This window comes from Eschrichtius robustus, chromosome 11 (genome assembly GCF_028021215.1).
Source record: "Eschrichtius robustus isolate mEscRob2 chromosome 11, mEscRob2.pri, whole genome shotgun sequence".
Lineage (NCBI taxonomy): Eukaryota > Metazoa > Chordata > Mammalia > Artiodactyla > Eschrichtiidae > Eschrichtius > Eschrichtius robustus.
The window spans coordinates 89,912,000-89,936,095 of record NC_090834.1 but is presented as its reverse complement, the minus strand read 5'-3'; the positions used below and the strand labels follow the sequence as shown (position 1 = coordinate 89,936,095).

The window sequence follows — 24,096 nt, the reverse complement described above, 5'->3', positions numbered from 1 at the left end:
GCAGCAAGATCCAAGCCCGCAGATCCTCCTCCTCAAAGAGGCACGGAGGGCCAGAGAGTAGGTGTGGGCAAGCTCTGGTTTGCATTCTAAAGGGAGCTCCTCAAATTCCAGCTCCTGTGTGGCTTCTTTTGGGGTGTGGGAGGAGGGGCGGAGCCAAGAATGAGGGTGTTGCCCTCAATGACAGTCTGCTGCCGCCCACGCTCCAGCGGAGAGTTTCTCATAGGTCTGTTCCTGTCTATCTCCTTGGTAACCCGACGTGGTGCTGTGGTGACAAGAAGAAACAGAGCAAACAGGATCAGTCAGCGGTGGGGAGCTAGGCCTGCTTCTCCTTCTACCCAGCTCGCTCTCCATTCCGGAGGTCTAGATGTGTGTTCGTGATTTGTCATCAATCACACAGGACAGCCACGCCAAGTTCTGGTCTTGAGAAGAAGCAGCCCGACACACGTGTTTCTTGTGCTCCCCGCTCAGCCAGTGAGGGGATCCTGGAAATGCTGAGCCCTCGGGCTCCAACCATCCCAGCCCAAATGCTACAGGCTGCTGGGGAGCAGAACTCACCAGGCAGGAATGTGAGAGGAGGGTGGCGGCCAGGGGCGGAGGGAGGATGGAAGGGAGCTGGGAGAAGGGTAGAGGTCAGCCAGGTCAAGGATTCCCCAAATTCTTTTCCCTTGGCACTCCACACCCCAAATCTCCCATCTGAAAGGAAAATATAATGTGTGTGTATGTATATAGATAGATAAAATGTATATATAAAAATAATGTATATATAATATATATGTGTATATAAAATATATATGATTATTAGAACTTCCATGAAGTTGAGAAGGGGTAACTAATAGCATCTTGTGGGTTTTTTTGCTGTGTGTTTGTATTCGTTTGTGTTTGCTTTGCCAGGAAAGGAAGGAGAATTAAAAGGGAGGACGAGAAAGGAAAGATATGATACTGATAATAACATGTAGCAATAAGCCAAGAATTCAGTCATCCATTCAGTAAATACTGAGTGAGCACCCGCTACTTGCCAGGCCCTGTTTTAGATGTTGGAGATATGGCGGTAAACATAACAGGCAGAAATTCCTGACTTCATGGAGCTTACATTCAAGTGAGAGGCAGGAAAAACCAAAGGAGTCCGCACTACAGAAGTGGTTCTGAGTCAAGTTGTGGCAGGCGAGGACTTGAGCTGGGCTGGTATCTGGGCAAAGAGCATGCCGAGACCAATCAGGAGGCTACAGTGGCTGAAGGAGAGTGAGCGAGAGGGGAGGAGAGAGGGTGAGGCTGGAGTGTGATGTGTCAGATCACGTAGGGCCTTGGGGGCCACTAGAAAGATTCAGGCTTTTCCTCTGAATTAAATGAGGAGGCATGGGAGGGTCTTCAGCAGAGAAGTGGTGTGATTTGATTTCTGTTAAAGGATCATCGTGGCCGCTTCATGAAGAATAGATTGAGGGTGGAGGGGGGCTGCTACTCTGAATCTGAAATCTGCTCTCACTTTGTTAGCAAGTGGAATTGGCAAGTTTTGGGGAGGGTAGAGACAGGCACCCAGACTTCCTCTTATGTGATCAGGAGGACGGAGAAAAACTGGAAATGGGATGTTTTGGGTGTGATTCAGTGTTAATGAAAGGTGTTTGCACACAACCTAAAATCATCTTGGCTGTCACCAGTGGTTTATCTCCCACCCCTTGGAAAAAGAGGTCTAGAGAGAAACCAAACATTCCCATACATGGATGCTATAATTTATCTGGCCCATGGAGGTTCTCAGCTAGAACTTGCTATTCAGATATGGCTTAGAGACACTAAGTCTGACCCTCCTTAACTCCATAGCTTGAACTAAAATTCAAAATGTAACAAGTGCAATGGGGTCACTGAGTGATTAACACACACTCAGACGTGCCAACACATGCAGCTCCTTTGTTTTCCAGAACTGATCAAATCTTCCTTGTATCCCCTCAACCCTCTGGAACATGAAGGAAAAGACTGGACTTACATGGTCAGCTGGTATATCCTGGCCTCTTCTGGTGTCCCTTGGTCTCCTGATGTTAGCACCTGCTCTTTGGCTAGTGGGGGTGTTGCTACCGTGTGGCTATGGGTGTGGAAACCAGCATGGTGACCTCTGGTCTTGAGGGGCATCCCTGCTGGGTGTTTGGGTCCTGTGCTGGTGTCCCATGAGTTACTCCCAGTCTAGTTTGTTCGTTGGCATGCAATGGACAAACTTACACATGGGACATTGACACTGCTATTGCCTCTAGAAGTCAAACTACTTGATCTCAATGGCCTCCACTTTCCAACTTCAGGCCTCTGCATTTCCAGTGATCCATCTTGAACCTCCTTGACCTTCACCAGGGCACCTGGGAATACAGGGATACATCTCATCGTTACCTACCAAGGTGCCTCCATTTGCTAATGCTGCACCGTCCCACCCAAGCCATGTTAGACATGGTACCAGATACATGTTGGGCTTCTCCTAGTTGCTTTCAGCCTCTTCCAGGCTGTGCGTGGGAAAGTAAGTCACTTGCCCTAATATTTTTAGTCTCTCCATACCTTTCTGAATGTTTTCATAGTTCCCTCCCCAAAAAAGCCTTGGCCTCAAGGAAGAGGCAAGGCAAGACTCTGATGTGTGAGGGTCTTAGCTTGCGTCCACCTCTTTTTTCTTTCCTGTGCTCTGCTGGACAGGAATGAGTGTGCCCTTTCCCCCTCTTCCTTTCGGGTAAGAATGTATCCCTCAAGATATCTTTTTCCTTGCTAAAATGGTATCTGTTCCATCCACTTCCCTGGGGCCATCATGGGTGGGTCAAGTGTGCCCTCAGGGAAACAGACGCTGAGGCAGAATTAAGATTGCAAGAGTTTTTGGGGGGAGTAACACTTGTGAAGATAAAAGAGGGAGAAAGTACAACTGGACAGGGAAAGCCTCAGATCACGATGCAGATCTGAGTCATTTTGGCCAACCCAACGAGGGATTCCAGAACAAAGATTGCTCATCAGCGGAGTGCCATGTTGAAGAGATTGGCCAGGCCTAGTACCTACTCTGTGCTCAGTCATTGGCTGGGGGCCGCCCCAGGAAGAGCATGGCCCCCGCTCTAAAGGTGCAGTGAATCCTAAGGTACTGACAGCTGGAGGCTGTAAGCTAACTGCATCTTTTACTGCTGAACAGCAAGTTCTTTCTTGAAGGCAGACCCAAATGGGCACCTCTAATACTGCTACAATGGAGGGAAGGTTGTTAGAGAAATGATTGATGGGGGAAATAATGCAAATCATATCAGACTGATATTTTCTACATGTTTTACATATTACCCAAGTCATCACTGAGCACAATCTTAGCCCACATCCTTTGCCCTGCAGGTGAGCTTTAATCCACTGTGACCACAGCATAAAACGATTTGACTGTTCTTGAAACTTTCCTAAGAACCTCTTCAGAGAACACAGTGCTGGCATAATGCTTTAAAACCACGAGCATGGCTTTTACAGAGCCCTCTGATTTTAATCTAAGAGGCTTTTTGTAAATTTAAAAAAATGTCCATTTTAATTCAACATTTGGAACCAGCAAGTGCCACGCCGTTTATCTAAACCCAAGTCCTCTACCGAGACAGTGATCTGTGCGCTGCTGGGGAAATTTCAGTGGTTTGTTGATAGCAAACTAATGGTGACAGAGGAATACAAATCTCTGGCAAAGAAAGCTCCTGTGAATTAGGAGATTGGGATTGACATATATACACTAATATGTATAAAATAGACAACTAAAAAGAACCTGCTGTATAAAAAATAAATAAAATAAAATTCAAAAAAATAAAATAAATCATGGTTGTTAAAAAAAAAAGAATCATCAATGGATGCTAGAAGAAATAGGCGAAAGCATGATTAGATTAAAAAAAGAAAAAGAAAGCTCCTATGAGTCAGAAGCCAATCATCTAACTCTGTTCACCAGGTTTCCTTCCTGTGAGTCACTTTAAAAAGCTTGACTTCTTCTTTCTCAGTTTTCAGCCCTTTTCTGGTTTAATCAATGACAGTTGAAGCCATATTATAATTACTGGAAGTGTTGATAAATGCAATCGGTCCCCTCTCCTGGACAGCCCTTGGAAAGGAAGTGGTAGAGAAGAGATGGAAGGAGGTGGGAAAGAAGTCTGTATGGGGAGAAAGGGAGAAGCAAAAGAGACTAGAGGAGAAACCAAAAGACTAGAAATTTCTTGCTGTCCCAGGAGTCAAAATATTGCTTAGTTTAGTCATGATTTATCACACAGATGGCCAGTCTCCTGGAAATAACGTTGCCAGAAAAATTATAGGACTCGAGTTAAATTTGTTTGTTTGGTTTTTTTAATAAATTTATTTATTTGGCTGCATTGGGTCTTCGTTGCTGCGCATGGGCTTTCTCTAGTTGCGGCGAGGGGGAGCTACTCTTCACCGCGGTGTGCAGGCTTCTCATTGTGGTGGCTCCTCTTGTTGCGGAGCACGGGGTCTAGGTGCGCGGGCTTCAGTAGTTGTGGCACGTGGGCTCTAGAGCACAGGCTCAGTAGTTGTGACACACGGGCTTAGTTGCTCTGCGGCATGTGGGAGCTTCCTGGACCAGGGCTCGAACCCGTGTCCCCTGCATTGGCAGGAGGATTCTTAACCACTGCGCCACCAGGGAAGTCTCTTAAATTTGAATTTCAAATAATGAGTCAATTTTTAGCATAAACATGTCCAATGAAATATTTCAGATATACTTTTATTTATTAAATATTTTCTTTGTCTGAAATTCAAATTGAACTCGGCCTCCTGTATTTTTATTTGCTAAATATGGCAACCCAAGCCAGGAGACATTTCAATCTCATCACACTGGGTTGATGAGGGTGATAAGCTACATATTGAAGAGGAAATGGAGAGTATAGCACCATACTCCTACTTTCTAGCAGAAAGAGCCAGGTTATTTGGACTTGAAAGTTCCTTCCTTCTGGGTCAGCCTCTGCCTTCCCAGCTCTGCTCAACACTGAGCATTTCAAACTGACCATTGGTTCAAACCCATCAGCAGGTCACTGAAATTGGACTTGCTGTCCTAGACTTGGTATCTTCTATGACTAAAGGTAAACTTGGATCCCACAAGCCTACTGAGCCTTATTCTTTCCTTAATCGCCACCATGTTTGTCCACTCAATAGGCTCGAGCTTTTGCCTTGGTTTCTGCCTGTACCTGAGGTCCTGAACTCCAAACCATTCAGTTGTGGTTTTGACACCCTGCCTAGATCATGGGTTCCTCTCAGCCCACGCCTGGTGTGTGTCTCCAAACCAAACATATCACCTGGGACCATAATGCTGATTCCAAGCGTCACCCTCTTGTAGAACAGGGGTTGCCAAACATTTTCTGTATAGGGCCAGATAGAAAATATTTTTGGCTTTGTAAACCCCAAGTCTCTGTCACTACTCAATTCTACCATTGTAGCACGAACAGACATGTGTTCCCATAAAACTTTATTTACAAAAACAGGTCGTGGGCCAGATTTGGCATACGGATCATAGTTTGCTGACCCTTGTTCTAGAAAATCCTGTGATCGTGCTCTTCCTGCCCCAAAGTTTCCCCTTAAATGTGAATGCTGACCTATTAGCTCGTGGGAGCCTTTTCTACTAGACAGGATTTTGATGGATGCCCCATGCCCCATCAGGGGCCAGTCCTAGTTTACAATCTTGGTGCTCTAGTCTTGGACCTGGCAGTTCCCAGCTTTGTCCTCTTGCCCTCTGTCAGCCTCTGAGGTCCCAGCATGTCTAGAGAATGAGTACGCTTAAGTGAGCCAACATCTGCTTTTGTTTCCACACTGCAGCCAGGATGCACTCTCCTTCTTTCCGTAAACACTATCTTAGTTCAAGATTTTGTTGCCAACACTTTGGACTGGTTCTGTCTTCTCTTTGGACGTCTGCCTGAGAAATCTTCTCTGTGCATCACTGTTGCACAAAAGTCAATGGGACTACCCTGCCAGTGCTAGGAAGGGTCTGTCTTATAATACCTACGGATTTCTAGAAAACCCTTCTCTCTTAGATGATTAAAAAACCCTGACAAAACCAGGTAAAGGCAGCCACAGTGCATGGCTTCAAGACTACACATTTAGTGCTTCAGGATGAAGAAAAATCAACATTATGAATAATATTGATGTTGTTATTAAAAGTAACACTATGACCTTAGAAAGACCTTACTATGGTATGAAAATGCAAAACAAACTTCACAAGCAATTCAATATGGATATGACTAAATCCACTTCTTCACAAGGGTAGGACTTCGGGACCTAATTCATAAATTTCAAAAATAAGATTTTAAATTAGAAAAAAACAACAGTTTTGAAACAACTCTGCACAAGCCTTTTCAAATAATGTTAATTGACATAGGCTGCTGCTCTGGATCAGTCTGACCACCTTGTTCTACACATCTTTTTACTTTATGGGATAAGTATTTCTCTCAAAAGTTGAGTGAAATTGAAGATTTTATAAGTCAAATCCTATTTTAAATAGAGAACTTATTCTTTAATTTTGGAGTCTTCCTTCCCTCATTAAAAAAAATGTTGTTTTCTATTTATTTTCTTTCATTATAATAAATTTTTAATAAACATTATATCCCCAAATTGAAACTGTCTATACTTGCTTAGGAAGAATAATTTCTGAGTTATTTGAACTCCTTCAAACCAGTCAATAATTATAACTTAATTGTTATGACTTTGGAATAAATCTAAAACTATCAGATCTTTACATTATTGATGTTCTGTGGTTTGATTATAGCTGATTGCATGAAATGGGTGCTCAACAAATACTAACTGAGGTAAATGTTTCTGTAATAATTGTGATCAATGGTCAAAACTTTATTAGCATGAACTTTTTAATAGGTGTATTTTTGTGTAATTGTTGTACAAAAACTGCACATATTTAAAGCATACAATTTGATGAATTTTGACGTATATATAAATTTGTCATGAAACTTCACTACCATCAGAATAATGAACATATTCCATTACCTCCAAATATTTCCTCATGCCCCTTTTAAATCTCTTCTTCCTATCCCTCCCCATATGTTCCCCTACTCCAATCCCTGCATAACCACTGATCTATTTTCTGTGTTTTCTAGAATTTTATATAAATTGAACCATGCACTATGCACTCTTTCTTGTCTGGCTTCTTTCATTCACCAAAATTATTTTTATATGGCTCCATGTTGAAATGTGCATCAACAATTCACTTATTTTCATCACTGAAAGTGTTCCAGTTTGTCTGAAAACAATTTGTTTATCCATTCACCTGTTGATGGACATTTGGGCTGTTTCCAGTTTGGGGCTGTTAAAAATAAAGCTGCTATGAACATTCATAAATAGGTCTTTATATGATTATATGCCTTCACTTGCCATCGGTAAATACCTAGAAATAAAATGGCTAGATCATATGTCGGACCTGTCTAAACTTTTAAAAAACATTTCAACTGTTTTCCAAAGTGTTTTGGAAACTCCCGCCAGTCATATATGAAAGTTCTAGTTTTCTGCATTCTTACCAATACTTGGTATAGCCATTAAAAAAATTTTTTTTAGCCATTCTCATATGCATGTAGTAGTATTTCATTAGGATTTAATTAGCATTTTCCTAATGACTAATGATGTTGAGAACCTTCTTATGTTCTTACTTAACATTTGATATTTTTCAGATCTGAACCTTTTATTTGTTTATTTGACATCTGATATTTTCTTTGGTGAAATGGCTGTTCAAAGAGTTTGCCCATTTTTTTAATTGTTTTTTTTGTTTTGTTTTCTTATAATGAGTTTGAGAACTCTTTAAATATTTTGGATCCAAATCATATCACAAATATATAATTTACAAATATTTTCTTCCAGTCTTCATCTTTTTAACAAGGCTTTTCATGGATAAAAAGGTTTTATTTTTTATAAAGTCCTATTTCTCAATTTTTCCTTTTATGGATACTGCATTTGGTGTCAGAACTCTGCCTAGTTTTAGATCCCAAAGAATTTCTTTTATATTTTTTTCTAAAAGTTTTATAGTTTACATTTTACATTAAAAATCCACAATCCATTTAAATTGTCATATAAATTATGAGACTTAAGTTTCCTTTTTATTTTTTATTTTTTTGCTTATGAATGTCTAATTGCTCCTTCCTCCCTGTTAAAAAAGCTAACCTTCCTTCACTGGATTGCTTTTGTACCTTTGTCAAAAATCAGCTGGGCATATATGTATTGGTCTACTTATGGGCTCTGTATTCTGTTTCATTAATCTCTATGTCTGCCCCTCTATCAATATCACACAGTCTTGATTACTATAGCTGTATAATGTCTCGAAATGGGGATAGAACTACTCCTGCTGCTTATTCTTCTTTTAAAAAATTGCTTTTAACTATTTTAGTTTCTTTGCCCTTCCATATAAATTTTAGAATAATCTTGTCTATATTTACAAAAAACCTTAGAGAAATTTTGACAGGACATGTGTTAAACCTTAATGTCAGGGGCTTCCCTGGTGGCGCAGTGGTTAAGAATCCGCCTGCCAATGCAGGGGACACAGGTTCGAGCCCTGGTCCAGGAAGAGCCCACATGCCACGGAGCAACTAAGCCCTTGCGCCACAACTACTGAGTCTGCGCTCTAGAGCCCGCGAGCCACAACTACTGAAGCCTGTGTGCCACAACTACTGAAGCCCACGCGCCTAGAGCCTGTGCTCTGCAACAGGAGAGGCCACCGCAATGAGAAGCCTGCGCCCCGCAACAAAGAGTAGCCCCCACTCACTGCAACTAGAGAAGGCCCGCGTGCAGCAGCGAAGACCCAATGCAGCCAAAAATTAAATAAATGAATAAATAAATAAATTTATAAAACAAAAAACAAACCTTAATGCCAGTTTGCAGAGAATTAACATCTTAACTATGTTGAGTTTTCCAGTCCACAAACACAACATGCCTGTCCATTTATTTAGATCTTCTTTGATTCCTTTCATCAACATTTTGTAGTTTTCAGCATACAAGTCCTGTACATGGTTTGTCAAATTTACATCTAAGTGCTTAATTTTTTTGAGCAATTGTAAATGGTATTATATTTAAAAATTTCATATCCACGAGTTCAGTGTTAGTACATAGAAATACAATTGACTTTTCTATGTTTATTTTGTATCTAGTGATCTTGCTGAACATACCAGGAAGTTTTTGTATATTCCTTGGTATCTTCTACATAGACATTTCCAACTTAGCTTTTTCTAAACATCACCCTAGTTGTGAGGTAGGGGGTTGCAGTGTTAGGGGGCCTTGTTACAGTCTGGTGAAGGTGGAAATTTATGTTTCCCCCCGGGTCTTTGCTGGAATGAGTAAGAGTGAGGCCATAGCTTTCTCTGTGGTGTTTGGCTAGAGCAGAGCTGTTACTATCTAAAAGTTCTCTATCTTACTAGGCTACCCATTTCCTAAAACTTTGGCTACAGAGAGCAGACTTTTGTTGTGACTTCTTTTGTCTGTGCCTGTTGGCATTCCCAGGTTGCTGTCTTCATCAGCTCCAAGTCTGGGATATACGAGGCAACAAGAAAATCCAGGGAACTCACCAGTTTTCTGTTCTGTGGGTCCCAATATCCCTAACCAATCTGTCTTCTTCTCTCCCCTTTCAGATGCTCCTTATATTTGTTTTATATGTAATATTCAGGGTTTCTCTTGCACTTAATGGAAGGAATAGGAAAAATTACATCTATTCTACCTTCCCATAAGTGGAATCACTCATTTGTTTTGCTGGAGTTATTCTCAAATTTTATTGTGAAAAATAATATGCTCCAGCAGGTAATATTTTTGTTCCAGGTTTAAAAGAATTACACAGTACTCCCATTTTAAAAGCAGAAAGTCACTTAGTTTAGTAACTTTTTTCCTGATGAAATCTTTTAACTGGGTTTTCTTAAAGTGTTACTTACCAGAGGAGTGGCCAACATGGCAGAGTAGGAAGACCCTGAGCTCACCTCCTCCCATGGGCACATAAATATTACAACAATTTATAGAGCAACTACTGATAAGAAAGACCTAAAGACTAGCAGGGAATATCTTCTACAAATAAAGACATAAAGAAGGAACCACAAAAAGACAGTAAGAGGGGCAGAAACTAGTCAGGACCCATATGTCCAGGTGGGTGACCCACAAACAGGAGGATAATTACAATTGCAGAGGTTCTCCCCAAGGAGTGAGGGATCCAAGCCTCACATTGGGCTCCCCAGCCCGGGGGTCCTACAATGGGAAGATGAACCTCCAGAACATTTGGCTTTAAAGGCCAGTGGGGCTTACTTTTGGGAGAGCCAAAGGGCTGTAGGAAATAGAGACTCCTCTCGAAAAGGCACACACACAATCTCACATGCTCTGAGACCTAGGGCAGATGCAGTAAGTTGAAAGGGGCCTACTGATCAGACCCACCTGCTGATCTTGGAGAGCCTCCACGAGAGGCAGGAGGCAACTGGAGCTCACCCTGGGGACAAGGGCACTGGCAGCAGCCATTTTTGAGAAATCATTCTACCACAAGGATACCAGTGGAAACAAGAAAGTTCTCAAATAAACAACCTAACCTTACACCTAAGGGAACTAGAAAAAGAAGAACAAACAGAACCCCAATGTTAGTAGAAGGAGAGAAATAATAAAGATCAGAGCAGAAATAAATGAAATAGAGACAAAAATAGAAAAGATCAATAAAATTAAAAGCTGTTTTTTTTTAAAGATAAACAAAATTGATAAACTTTTAGCCAGACTCATCAGAAAAAAGGGAGAGGGCCCAAGTCAAAAAAATTAGAAATGAAAAAAGAGAAGTTACAACTGACACCACAGAAATACAAAGGATCATAAGAAATTACTATGAACAATTATATGCCAATAAAATGAACAACCTAGAGGAAATGGACAAGTTCCTAGAAATGCACAATCTCCCAAAACTGAACCAGGAGGAAATAGAAAATATAAACAGACCAATTACCAGTAATGAAATTGGATCAGTAATTAAAAAACCCCCAACAAACAAAAGTCCAGGACCAGAAGGCTTCACAGGTGAATTCTACCAAACATTTAGAGAAGAGTTAATACCAATCCTACTCAAACTATTCCAGAAAATTGCAGAGGAAGAAACACTTCTTTTTTAATTTTATTTATTTATTTATTTATTTATTTATTTATGGCTGTGTTGGGTCTTCGTTTCTGTGCGAGGGCTTTCTCTAGTTGTGGCAAGTGGGGGCCACTTTTCGTCGCGGTGCGCGGGCCTCTCACTATCGTGGCCTCTCTTGTTGAGGAGCACAGGCTCCAGACGCACAGGCTCAGCATTTGTGGCTGACGGGCCTAGTCGCTCCGCGGCATGTGGGATCTTCCCAGACCAGGGCTCGAACCCGTGTCCCCTGCATTGGCAGGCAGATTCTCAACCACTGCGCCACCAGGGAAGCCCGGAAGAAACACTTCTGCACTCATTCTACAAGGCCAGCATCACCCTGATACCAAAACCAGACAAAGATATCACAAAAAAATAAAATTACAGGCCAATATCTCTGATGAACATAGATGCAAAAATCCTCAACAAAACAGTAGCAAAGCAAATTCAACGGTACATCAAAAGGATCATACACCATGATCCAGTGGGATTTATCCCAGGGATGACAGGATGGTTCAATATCTGCAAATCCAATTACTGTGATGCACCACATTAACAAATTGAAGAATAAAAATCACATGATTATCTCAATAGATGTGGAATAAGCTTTTGACAAAATTCAACAACTGTTTATGATAAAAAAAAAAAAAACTCTCAACAAAGTGGGTATAGAGGGAACATACCTCAACATAATACAGGCCATATATGAGAAGCCCACAGCCAACATTATGCTCAGTGGTGAAGAGCTGAAAGCATTTCCTCTAAGATCAAGAACAAGACAATGATGCCCATTCTCACCACTTTTATCCAACATAGTATTGGAGTCTTTGCCACAGCAATCAGACAAGGAAAAGAAATAAAAGGTATCCAAATTGCAAAGGATTAAGTAAAACTGTCATTGATACCTTACATAGAAAATCCTAAAGATGCCACCAAAAAACTACTAGAACTCATCAATGAAATCAGTAAAGTTGTAGGATACAAAATTAATATACAGAAATCTGTTGCATTTCTATACGCTAACAACAATTTATCTGAAAGAGATTAAGAAAACAATCCCATTTACCATCACATCACAAAGAATAAAATACCCAGGAATAAATCTAACTAAGGAGATAGAAGTCTTATACTTGGAAACTATAAGATGCTGATGAAAGAAGTTGTAGATGACACAAACAGATGGAAAGATATACCATGCTCATGGATTGAAAGAATTAATGTTATAAAAATAACCATACTACCCAAAGCAATCTACAGATTCATTGTAATCTATGGAAATACTGATGGCATTTTTCACAGAACTAGAATAAGTAATTCTAGAATTGGTATGGAAACACAAAAGACCCCAAATAACCAAAACAATCTTGAGAAAGAAAAAGAAAGCCAGAGGAATCATGCTGCCTGATTTCAAGCTATACTACAAAACTAGAGTAATCAAAACAGTATGGTCCTGGCACAAGAAATGGAAACATAGATCAATGGAACAGAATAGAGAGCCCAGAAATGAATCCACACTTATATGGGCTATTAATCTATCTAAGAATATGCAATGGGGAAAAGGCAGCCTCTTCAGTTAAGGGTGTCCAGGGAAACCTGGACAGCTACATGCAAAAAAAAATCAAACTGGACTACTTTCTCAAGCCATGAACAAAAATAAATTCAAAATGGATTAAAGACTTAAATGTAAGACCTAAAATTATAAAAATTCTAGAAGAAAACATATGTAGTATGCTCTTTGACATTGGTCTTTGTAATATTTTTTTTGGATCTGTCTCTTCAGGCAAGGGAAAAAAAGGAAAAATAAACAAATGGAACTACATCAAACTAAAAAGCTTTTGCCCAGTGAAGGAAGCTATCAACAAATTAAAAAGGTCGCCTACTGAATAGGAGAAGATATTTGCAAATGATATATCCAATAAGGAGTTAATATCCAAAATATATGAAGAACTCACACAACTCAACATGAAAAATACCAAACAACCTCATTAAAAAGTGGGCAAAGGATCTGAATAGACGTTTTTCCAAAGAAGACATACAGATGGCCAACAGGCAAATGAAAATGTGCTCAGCATCACTAACCATCAGGGAAATGCAAATCAAAACCACAATGAGATATCACCTTGCACCTGTCAGAATGACTATTATCAAAACGACAACAAATAACAAGGATCGGCAAGGATGTAGAGAAAAGGGAACCCTTGTGCACTGTTGGTGGAAATGTAAATTGGTACAACCACTGTGGAAAACAGTATGCAGATTCCTCAAAAAATTAAAAATAGAACTATCATATGATCCAGCAATTCCACTCCTGGATATATTTATCTGAAGAAAATGAAAACACTAATTAGAAAATATATACCCACCCCTATGTTCATTGCAGCATTATTTACAATCGCCAAGATATGGAAGCAACCTAAGTGCTCATCAATAGATGAATGCATTAAGATGTGGTAAATATATATATGTATATACATATACATACACACACACACATATACAATGGAATATTACTCAGCCATAAAAAATAATGAAATATTGCCATTTGTGACAACATGGATAGACGTAGAGGGTATTATGCTAAGTGAAGTAAGTCAGATAGAGAAGGACAAATCCTGTATTACTCACTTATATGTGGAATCTAAAAACCAAAACAAATGAACAAATATAACAAAACAGAAACAGAGTCATAGATACAGAGAACAAATAGGTGGTCTCCAGAAGGGAGGGGTTTGGGGGGAGGGGAGAAATAGGTGAGGGGAATTAAGAGGTGCAAACTTCCTCTTGAAAAATAAATGTCATGAGTATGAAATGTACAGTGTGGGGAATATAGCCAATAATTAGGTAATATCTTTGTATGGTGATGGATTATAACTAGACTTATCATGGTAATCATTTTGAAATGAGAATTTAGGAATATCAAATCAGTACACTGTGTAACAGAAATTAACACAGTGTGGTAGGTCAATTATACTTCAAAAACAAACAGACAAAATCACAGAAAAGGAGATCAGATTTGTGGTTACCAGAGGCAGGGGTTGGGGGGAGGGGGAATTGGATGAAGATGGTCAAAAGGTACAAACTTCCAGTTGTAAGATAAATAAGTACTAGGGATGTAATGTACAACATGATTAATATAGCTAACACTGCTCTATGTTATATATGAAAGTTAAGAGTGTAAACCCAAAGAGTTCTCATGAAAAGGAAGGAAAATTTTTTCTATTTCTTTAATTTTGTATCTATATGAGATGATGGGTATTCACTAAACCTATTGTGACAATCGTTTCATGATGTATTTAAGTCAAATCATTATGCTGGACACCTCGAATTTATAGTGTTGCAGGTCAATTATATCTCAATAAAACTGGAAGAAAGAAAGTTTTACTTACACGTGTCCAGAAAAAAAGTTCCTTCAATGACAGTGTACTGTAAGAGGTACTTTAATAGCTGCATAATCACTCCCCAGAGATGATTCTTTATAGGACAGCTGTTCAGATGTGAGCTCATCCTTAGCAGTACTGTGGTTCAGCAGCAGATTCTAGATCAGGTTATAGTTGAGCAGGAAATATAAAGAGATGTTTCTATCCAAACACAAAATTACTCCACAATGGAGAGCCAGCCCCAGCGGCCTTTCCAGGTGAAGCAGCCACTGGCTGCCATGTCATCTACATCACTCAGTGGGCACTTTCTCATTTAGTTCAACCACAGAGCTTATCAGCACAGCCCTATTCTAACCATTTCTACTGAGTTTTCACCAATAGAGTCAGGATTGTATACTGGTTAAATTTTGAAGTCAGAGAGATTCAAATTTGAATTATATAATTGTCCTCATTCCCACTCTTATAGCTAAAGGTGGACGAGACCCTGACGAAGCACCAATAGGGAGAGAGACAGACAGACAGAGACAGAGACAGAGGGGAGCAAGAAATGAGGAGTGTTTTCTCTCTAACAAAGGATGCTGAACAGCTAAACACAAAAGCCCACTGCACAAGGTCAGGAGGGAACATGTTAGTCTGAGTCTGAGATGCAGAGCTTGCATCTGTTCCCAGGACAGGACTGGTAGGCAGCCAGCGTACTAAGGAGACCATCGAGATGAGGGGAGAAGTGGAAAACCTGCAAACCAGTTCAGGAATGAACTTTACAAGCATGACTCGACCACTGTGGCATCCCTCTCATGCTCAGCTTGGTGTGCGTGGTCAGGGAAAGCACCACCCATGTTAAGCTCACATCTAACGGTGGTGTCGTAGAAGAAAGGAAAGAGCTGGAGCTGGTTAGCAAGTCCCGGGCTGATGGGATTAGTGTCAAGCGGGGTCAAGTGTAGAGCTCTCCCTAGAACTAAAGCAGGGGGTTCAAATAAGGGCAAGTAGAGTCATGGAAGAATAACAAAACTGGAGGGGCCAGAGAAGGACTAGAGACTGAACTTGTAGGATCAGGTCTGATGGGATTCAAATAGAAGCAGGTTGTGAACAGTAAGGCAGGGTCATGGTCAAATTGTTCAAACATCAGGGGGTGCTGCTTGTGCGGATCTAAGGACAAGAAGGCATAGCGATGTGGTTTGAGCTGGTGGGACAGTTTTAAGGACCAGGAAAAGAGTAGAAAAAAGGTACATCTTTTTGGATGGAGATAGAGGCCATCTCCCTACCTAACAGAGGGAAGCTTTAGTTGGGCTTTCTTACCCTGACTTACCATAGAATCATCTCCATCCTCTTTCCAGAAATGGGAAGGCTTGGGAAGGCATCCCCATCTACCAAGCAGAACCTCAGTTGTAAGCTATCAGAGAGTAGGAAAATTGCCACCTGGCCAGGTTGCCACAGAAGAGAATTGGTGGCTCTGGGTCCTTTTAAGTGGAGCTGAGAAAGCAGAGGGCTATGGTATAGATTTCATTCTCTAAGTCCAGGAAAGCAAGGTGAGAAGAGAAAGTATCAACCCACATCACTTCCTTTGGAGCTTCATAACATCATCTCTCTCAAGGAGATGGCGTGATACACACTTCTCCCAAATAGGTAACCAGTAGTGAGCTTTAGACCATTCTCGCAGGGACAAGGTCACAAAGACCTCCCCACAAGATTATGGAAAAGGGGGCAGGCAAGTAGAGAACAGCTGTTGGGTAGACAACCAGTAGTGTCTGTGGCTGAGGCAGTTGGGTTGTTCCTTTGGTTTATTTCCCCCAAAGAGGCAAAGCCACATCATTTGAAGGCATTTTAGGAGCTACAATCTGCCTTCATGAGATCATGGGTATTGCTGATGTCCTAGTTCCAGGGAAAGCAATTCCATTTTAAAATTCTGCTGTGACTCTCCAAAGAATATTTCCTAAGTTACATGGAAAAGCAAGTCATTAAAAAATGCAACTTCCTTTTATTTCTATGTTTAGCCCGTAGTTCTTCAAACCTCACCCTCTGGGCTAGCAGCCCACAAAGATCTCATAGCACTTACTAAAATACGTAATTATTCAGACGTATCTGTTTATTTATTTGCCTCTCCCATCACTTTTACTGTAAGACTTATCTACCTTGTTCTCCATTCTTTCTGAGGCACATAGCAGCCAGCCTGGGACACAGTAGTCATTCAATAAAAATATATTGAATGAATAAATGAGCAAATGAAAATTTTGGATGAGGGAACTATGAGGCAGGCCTCTGGAGTAGAAAAGGCACCTAGTATTGTCAATGTCTTCACTAATTTTTGTGGAGCACAAAAGATTATTTTTAATGTTTGCCTGATACCTATTAGGGAACATTATGGGGAAGAAGGGCAAGAAAGGTACCCTTTCCATTGACTTCCATCAGTGTTTGTATGTGGAGTGTAGCTACACCGAACACAGTTACTTTCTCACCACCTCCAAGAAGCAGAAAGTGACTTGTAATTCATTTTTGTGTTCTAGGATCCTGGTTGAAAGTAAGAGAAAGAGAGTTCCATCTTTCCAATTCTCCAGGGATCTCAAACGCCCCAGTTTTCACTGCTGTGTGCCACGTTCCAAGAGCTGACCCAGAGGGAGTCCCATCCTGAAACAGGTGGGCACAGCTGCGTAAACACCGTCCTCACTTTCAGGTAAAGGGCTCCTTGGAACACTTTCCCTCTCAGGTGGAAAAGCGGAGAGTAGAGTCTCTAGTGACTGTGTGAGGAGAGGCAGGGTGGGGAGGTCTTCAGAGAGGCACCAGCTGATGGAGACTTCAGGAGACCATAGAACAGCTATGTCTGTCCACTGCTCCTTTACCACAGAGAGAGGAAAAAGAAGGAAAAGATGGATCACGCAGCGAGTGGGAAGGAGTGGGTAGGGAAATCAAGTTTATGTTAGAATCGTTCAAAAGAATGGTAACGGAAGTGGGGAAACAATGGGAGTCTCTGGAAAGTGAGACGGGACACTGGAAAGTTGAGGTCAATAAACACCATCCCTGCTGCTATTGTTTTTTTCCAATTTTCCTCCTCTCTGTTGGTGCTTTTCTTGGCTGGGACTTCCTCAGATGAGTCCTGGGGAGCCTGAATGGTGACAGTAAAGCCGAGGAAGGGAGAAAACTGAGAAGCATTTCAAAAGCTTCTTCCCCAACACTCTTCTTCATTTCCCTTGTAATCCAGTTTTAGAAATAAAGACCAGCCAGGGAAAGAGGTTCTGACTTGAGCCTGCCACGGCCCCAGTCAACCATTTCTTCTCTTTGTTCAGACCTTTAAATCCTGTGAGGTTTTTATAAACTTTCTAGCAGGGGCCCTGCTGATCTGACGATTCGTTATAAGGGGAATGGAAAACGTTATGAGAGATTTTCAGCTAATGGGTAACACGGGTAGGACAGCTCTCCTCCAAGCCCCTGTTGCCTCGAAGGCCGCCCTCCTCCAGCCTGCAATCTCTGGCTCAATGTGAAAGGATGCTCTGCTTGCCCAGGGACCAAGCACTCTTCCAGGAGAGCAGAATGTCCTGGGCTAGACTAGCAGACAGACGAAGAGAATGCCAGAGGAGAGGGCCATGGGCACTTGGCAAACCAGGACTAGGATGGAGAAGCTTGCCCTCCAGGTCACTGTTTTAAATCCCACCTGAGCTAGGGACAGGGAGAGGAGGGATGCTAAAGGTGTTTGCTTGTTTCCCTCACGTGATGTTTGGTCTCCTCTGAGGACCAGTTTCCAGGTCACAGTGTTGCCCCGTGTATCCTCACACCTGCAACACATCAGCCATCTGGCACCGGGCGAATGGGGGCCAATTCCTCCAACATGACGATATCCCCTTCCTACAGTGGAAGCAGGATTTGGGGCAGGACTGACCTCAGAGGGCCATTCCTCAGACCATGACTTCTCTTTTCTGGCGATATCCTCTCCCTAGGTGACCTCATCCAGTCTCACGGCTTGAAGCACCAACACCCACGTTTACATCTCCGGCCCCAGCTTCTCCCTCGGGCTCTGGCTTCGTTATCTCCAACTGCCTCCTTACAGTCTCCACTTGGATGCCTAGCAGACATCTCCAACTAGAAGTGTGCAAACAGCACTTCGGAACCTTGCACCCACACCTGTTCCACCCACATTCAGTTGACAGAAACTTTGTCCTTCCAGCTGCTGAGGCCCAAAACCTTGACTCCACTCTGTCTCACAACCCACTTCCAAACGCTGAACCCTGTTTGTCTCTGCCATGAACTACACCCAGTTCTCCCCATCTCCACTGGCCCTCCAAGGCGCTAGGGTCTCCCACCTGTATCCCTGTAACGACTTCCTGGTCTCCTTGTTTTCGCTCTTACCCCCCCTTCTGTCTATTCTCCCCCTGCAGCCTGAGTGATTCTTAAAATCTAAGTCAGATCATGTCTCTCTTTCTACTCAAAACCCTCCAGTGGCTCCATCTCACTCCGAGGGAAAGCCAAAGCCCTCACAATGGCCTGGGGGGCCCTAGTGGCCTCTGACTCTGTCTCTCGCTGCTCTGGTCCTTGTTCGCTCCCCTCCTGCTGCACCGGCCTCCCGGCTGTTCCTCAAACACAGAAATTGTTCCCACCTCAGGCTCTCTCAGCCTGGAGCACTCTTCCCTGTCACCTGTATGGCCATCTCTCTTCTTTCTCAGGTCTCTCTCTTTTGGGTGTGGCCTTCTCTGACCACTCTCTACACAACAGCAAAACTTACCCCTGGCCCCCACTATCCCAAGCCCCTTGACTTGTTTCTCTCCATGACATTTGCTCATTTGGGGGTTATATTTTAAGTTCCACGAGAACAAAGATCTTTTCTCTCCTGTTGACTGCTGTATCTGCCGTGCCGAGAATAATGCCTGACGTTTAGCAGCTGCTTAATAAATGTCAAATGAATTTCTGATCCATTTTCACCCTCCGGCCCCAGAATGACTATTGTTCTTGGATCTAGCATTTCAGTTTTCTTCACCATACAGGGAGGGAGGATGAGGTGTGATGATTTTATTTAAAGGTAGAGGTTTTTTTAATGACCTTACAAGGAAGACATTACACTTAAAAAAAAAAATCTTTGGAAATCCATTAAATTTGTTCCATTATGATTGATTCATTTGGTGAGAACAAGTTCCCATGCAGTGGGGAACTTGGATGGGGGAGTGGTGTCAGAAACAAAGAGGGGAGAAACATTTTAATCATTTCTTTAAGTGAAGATCACCCTTCCCATTTCATTTTTTAGATAAACTCTTCTTTGAGTAGAGCATACGCACAGAAAAGCGCACAGACCTTAAATGAATTATTGATGAGTTATTGCAAAGTAAACACACCCATGTACCCCCCTCCCAGGTCAAGAAATAGAATATTACCAGCCCCCAGAGCCCTCCTCCCACCCCTTCACACGACTACCTCCTTCTTGCTCCTTAAAGGGACCACTCTCCTGACTTGTAACATCACAGGTGAATTTTGCTTTCTTTCAAACCCCGTATAAATGGAATCAGACAATATGCATTCTTCTGTAACTGGCTTCTTTCATTCCACATTATATTTGTGAGAGTCATCAATGTCGTGCGTAGCAGTGGTTAATTTATTTTCATTGTGTACAGTATTCCACTCTATGAATACGTCACAGTGTATTTATCTGTTCTACTCTTGATGGGCATGTGGGTTTTTTCTGTCTCGAGGCTATTATGAATAATGCTGCGCTGAACATTTCTGTGCAAGTCTTTGATGAACATAAGCCCTCATTTCTGTCAGATGCATACCCAGGAATAGACTTGACAGGTTTTGAACATATTATGTTTAGGTTTAGTAGATCTGCCAAACTTTCCCCAGTGGCCGTATCGCTCTAAATTCCCACTGGTAACGTATGTGTCCTAGTTGCTCCACATCCTCTCAGTCACTTGGTATTGTTCTTCATTTTAATTATTTTCACTCTTGTGGGTGTTAGCGATATCTCAATATAATTTTCATGTCTATTTCCCTGATGACTAGTTGAGCACCTTTTCTTGTGTTCATTGGCCATTCTATTTTTGTGAGATGCTTATTCAGATCTTTTGCTTATTTATTTTTAATTGGATGGTCTTTTATAAGAGTTCTTTATATATTCTGAATTGAGCCCTTTATCAGTTATATGTGCTGTGAATATCTTTTCTCGCTCTGTAACTTGACTTTTTTTTTACTTTCTTAATGGTATCTTTTGACGAATCCAAGTTTTTAATTTTAATATAGTTCAGTATGTAAATATTGTTCTTTATGGTTAGTACTTTTTGTGTCTTATTTAAGAATATTTGCCAACTCAAGTTAAAGAAGCTATTCTTGACCTGTGTTATCTTCTAAAAGCTTTCATATTTAAAATCTATGGACCACATAGAATTGATTTTTTTTGCTCTGGTAAAAGGCAGGGGTGGGGTTTTATTCTTATTTTTCCATTTGGATGTCTATTTGATCTAGCACCACTTATTGATAAGATTATTTTTTGATAAGTTTGTACCATTGCTCTGAGGTACCACGTTTTTCATAAAGTAAGTGCCTAAATATGCATGGGTCTGTTTCTAGATTTTCTACTCTGTTCCATTGCTTTATTTGCCTATTGCTGTGCTCATGCTACACTGCCTTAATTACTGTCACTTTGTAATAAATCTTGATATCTGGTTGAGTAAGCCATCCAACTTAGTTCTTCTTTGAGGTGGTCTTGGCTATTCATGGCTCTTTGCATCCCTACCTTACTTTAATATGGACTAGAAAGCATCTTTAAAAGTAAAATATATTCCCATTTTGGTGGACCCTCATATCATGCAAGCCACCAGCTCTGAGCTGATGTCATTAAGTCCATGCCACACCTTAATCCACAGGTTGCCTCCAAGGTGGTCCTCACTGCACATCAGGCACTACTTGGTCCATCCCCACTTCTCGTCCTTTCTTTCTTTTTTATCTCCGAATGGCACTTCCAAGTGTGTGCAGTAGGGCAGTGCACCCAATACCCTGCTAGTTTCTGCTACCAATACCACCTCTATTATTTCTAGCAATAGAGTGTATTGTGTTCTTACTGTTATGTCAAGCGCTGTGCTAAGTGCTTTGCATGCATTATCTATTTAATCCTTCCTACCACCCAAGGAGGTAGGTATCCTTTTGCTGCCCCTTAAGGAGTTACACCATCCTCCCAAGGATCCTCCTTTCCCCACTCACTGTCCCTTCTCTGTCAGCATCAGTATCTCCATGGAACATAGCTTTTCTGAGCTTGAAGGATCTCAGAGATATCTGATATGACAAATGAGGAAATTAATGCCCAGAGAGGGAACTGATTTACCCAAGGCCTCTTCAGCTGCTTAATGGCAGAAGAAGGATCAGAACGTAGGTCTCTTGACTTCCAGACAATACACTTCTCAAACTGTCATTTCCAGTTATAGCACCCATCAAACGGACTTCCTCACCCAATTTATTTCCTCTCCATTTCTGTTGAAATTTCTTTAAAGACTTGTCTATGATGTTAGCTGTTTCTACTTCCTCATCTCCCTTTCTCTCCTTGACCCACTCCAATGCTACTTCCTTACTGAAACCGCTCTCATCAAGGCCACCGCAACTTCCATGTTACCAGTCCCACGGTCTCCTCTGTCTCTCGTGTTACTAGACCTCTTAGCTAGCGTCCACCCACCTGATTATTTTCATCTTTCTTGTGACATTCTCCTCTTCTTTCACCTAAGTCATTACATCCCCTCAGCGTTTCTTCTAACTCGTTGAGTAATAATTCTCAGTTCCCCTCAGCTGGATCCACACCCTTCGACCTAAACAGTAGATTTTAAAGTGCCCCAGGTGTGCTCCTTGACCCATATTTCCAACCACACACTCTCTGTAAGTGACTGCACCAGCCAGCCTTACAGCCCTGAATACAGTATATCTCCTGCTAATGGTTCCCAAGCTAGTTGTTCCAATCTTGACTTCTCTCCCGAGTTCTAGACTTTTTTAAAAGATTTTTTTTGATGTGGATCATTTTTTAAAAAGTCTTTATTGAAATTGTTACTGTTACTGTTGCTTCTGTTTTATGTTTTGGTTTTTTGGCCACAAGGCATGTGGGATCTTAGCTCCCCGACCAGGGATCGAACCTGTACCCCCTGCATTGGAAGGCAAAGTCTTAACCACTGGACTGCCAGGGAAGTCTCTAGACTTTAACTTCTTACTTGACATCTCCATTTGGATGTTGTCTTAATTGAGTCCTCTATAAAACAGAGTCCGAGGCAAGGATTAATAGAGTAACAGTTTAATTGGGAGGTGCAAGTCTGGGGTATTAGGTGTAAGAGAAAAAGGGTAAGGAGGCAAAGGAAGGTGTGATATAATGTGATGAGCTGCATTCCCATCCTGGTTTCCACCTCGCAGAGAGCTGCCAAGAGACCCAGCAGTCACTTAGAGACCCAGCAGTCACTTGGAGGCTGTGTTCACTCAGCATATGGGACTTCTCTGGAAGAGTTGCTTGAAGATATTGTACCTTAGAGTAGCCCGTAGGAGAGGGACAAAGGAAGACTTTATCCGTCTGGCTCCCTTTTAGCTCCCATTTCCCCTTGTTCAAGGTTCACCCTTAGGGAGATAACTCTATCCTTCCGGTGTGCAGAATCCAAACCATTGTTGACGTGCTGGGAACCAACTCGTGGTGTGATTTTGCATTCATGTCTGGATGTGGAAGAGTGACCCAGAGCTGCTGGAGCACTGACTGGGGGGAGACAGACAAAGAATGAGGCTGAACAATGTTCGTGGCCCAGTGCGGATGGATGTCTATTAGACATATCAAAATGAACATGACTAAACAGAACTCTCCATTTCTTTTTCCCAACCAACCGCCTTCCCTCTTCCCCCACAGTCTTTCTCATCTTGGAAAATGGCACCATTGTCTCCATTGCTAAACCTTAGTCGAGGAAACCATCACCGCAGGCATGGGCCACTGAAATGGCTGTGAACTGGTCCCCTCACTCTCATTTTTTTTTTTTTTTTTTTAATTTATTGGCTGTATTGGGTCTTCGTTTCTGTGCGAGGGCTTCCTGTAGTTGCGGCGAGCGGGGGCACTCTTCATCGCGGTGCGCGGGCCTCTCACTATCGCGGCCTCTCTTGTTGCGGAGCACAGGCTCCAGACGCGCAGGCTCAGTAGTTGTGGCTCACGGGCCCAGTTGCTCCGTGGCATGTGGGATCTTCCCAGGCCAGGGCTCGAACCCGTGTCCCCTGCATTGGCAGGCAGATTCTCAACCACTGCACCACCAAGGGAAGCCCCCCTCACTCTCAATTTTTTTCCTGTCAGTGTGTTCTTCACATCACAAGAGTGATTTTTGTAAAGGTAATGCAGCAATACTCTTCTCCCCAGCTCTGGGGCCCTGTTCCATCATTTACTCTCAGATCAAATTGTCCGCTATGAAAGCCTTTCCTTCACTCCCCTATTGAAAGAGGTTCCCCTCTCCTGACACTGTCCACATCACCTTGTTTTATTGCATCCTTAGTTCTTACCACTCTCTGAAATCATCTTTTTATGTATGTGTTATACATTATCTGTCTTCCCCACTATAATATTAGCTCCATTCAGGTACAGAGTCTGTTATCTGTCTCCTTGTATCCACAATACCTAGAATAGTCTTTGATACATTGGAGGGGCACCATAAATGTTTGTTGAATGAATGAGTGATAAAATGA

General features: G+C 42.0%; 1 long non-coding RNA gene across 1 annotated transcript in view; it reads right to left on the bottom strand.

Annotated features, from left to right (window-relative positions):
• Positions 1–22,696: 22,696 nt before the first annotated feature.
• LOC137772486 (uncharacterized) overlaps positions 22,697–24,096 on the bottom strand; it is a 64,281-nt gene continuing 62,881 nt past the window's right edge. Inside the window, exon 4 of the long non-coding RNA XR_011075482.1 lies at positions 22,697–23,131. This is a non-coding gene — a long non-coding RNA (uncharacterized lncRNA). The remainder of the gene's footprint in view (positions 23,132–24,096) is intronic.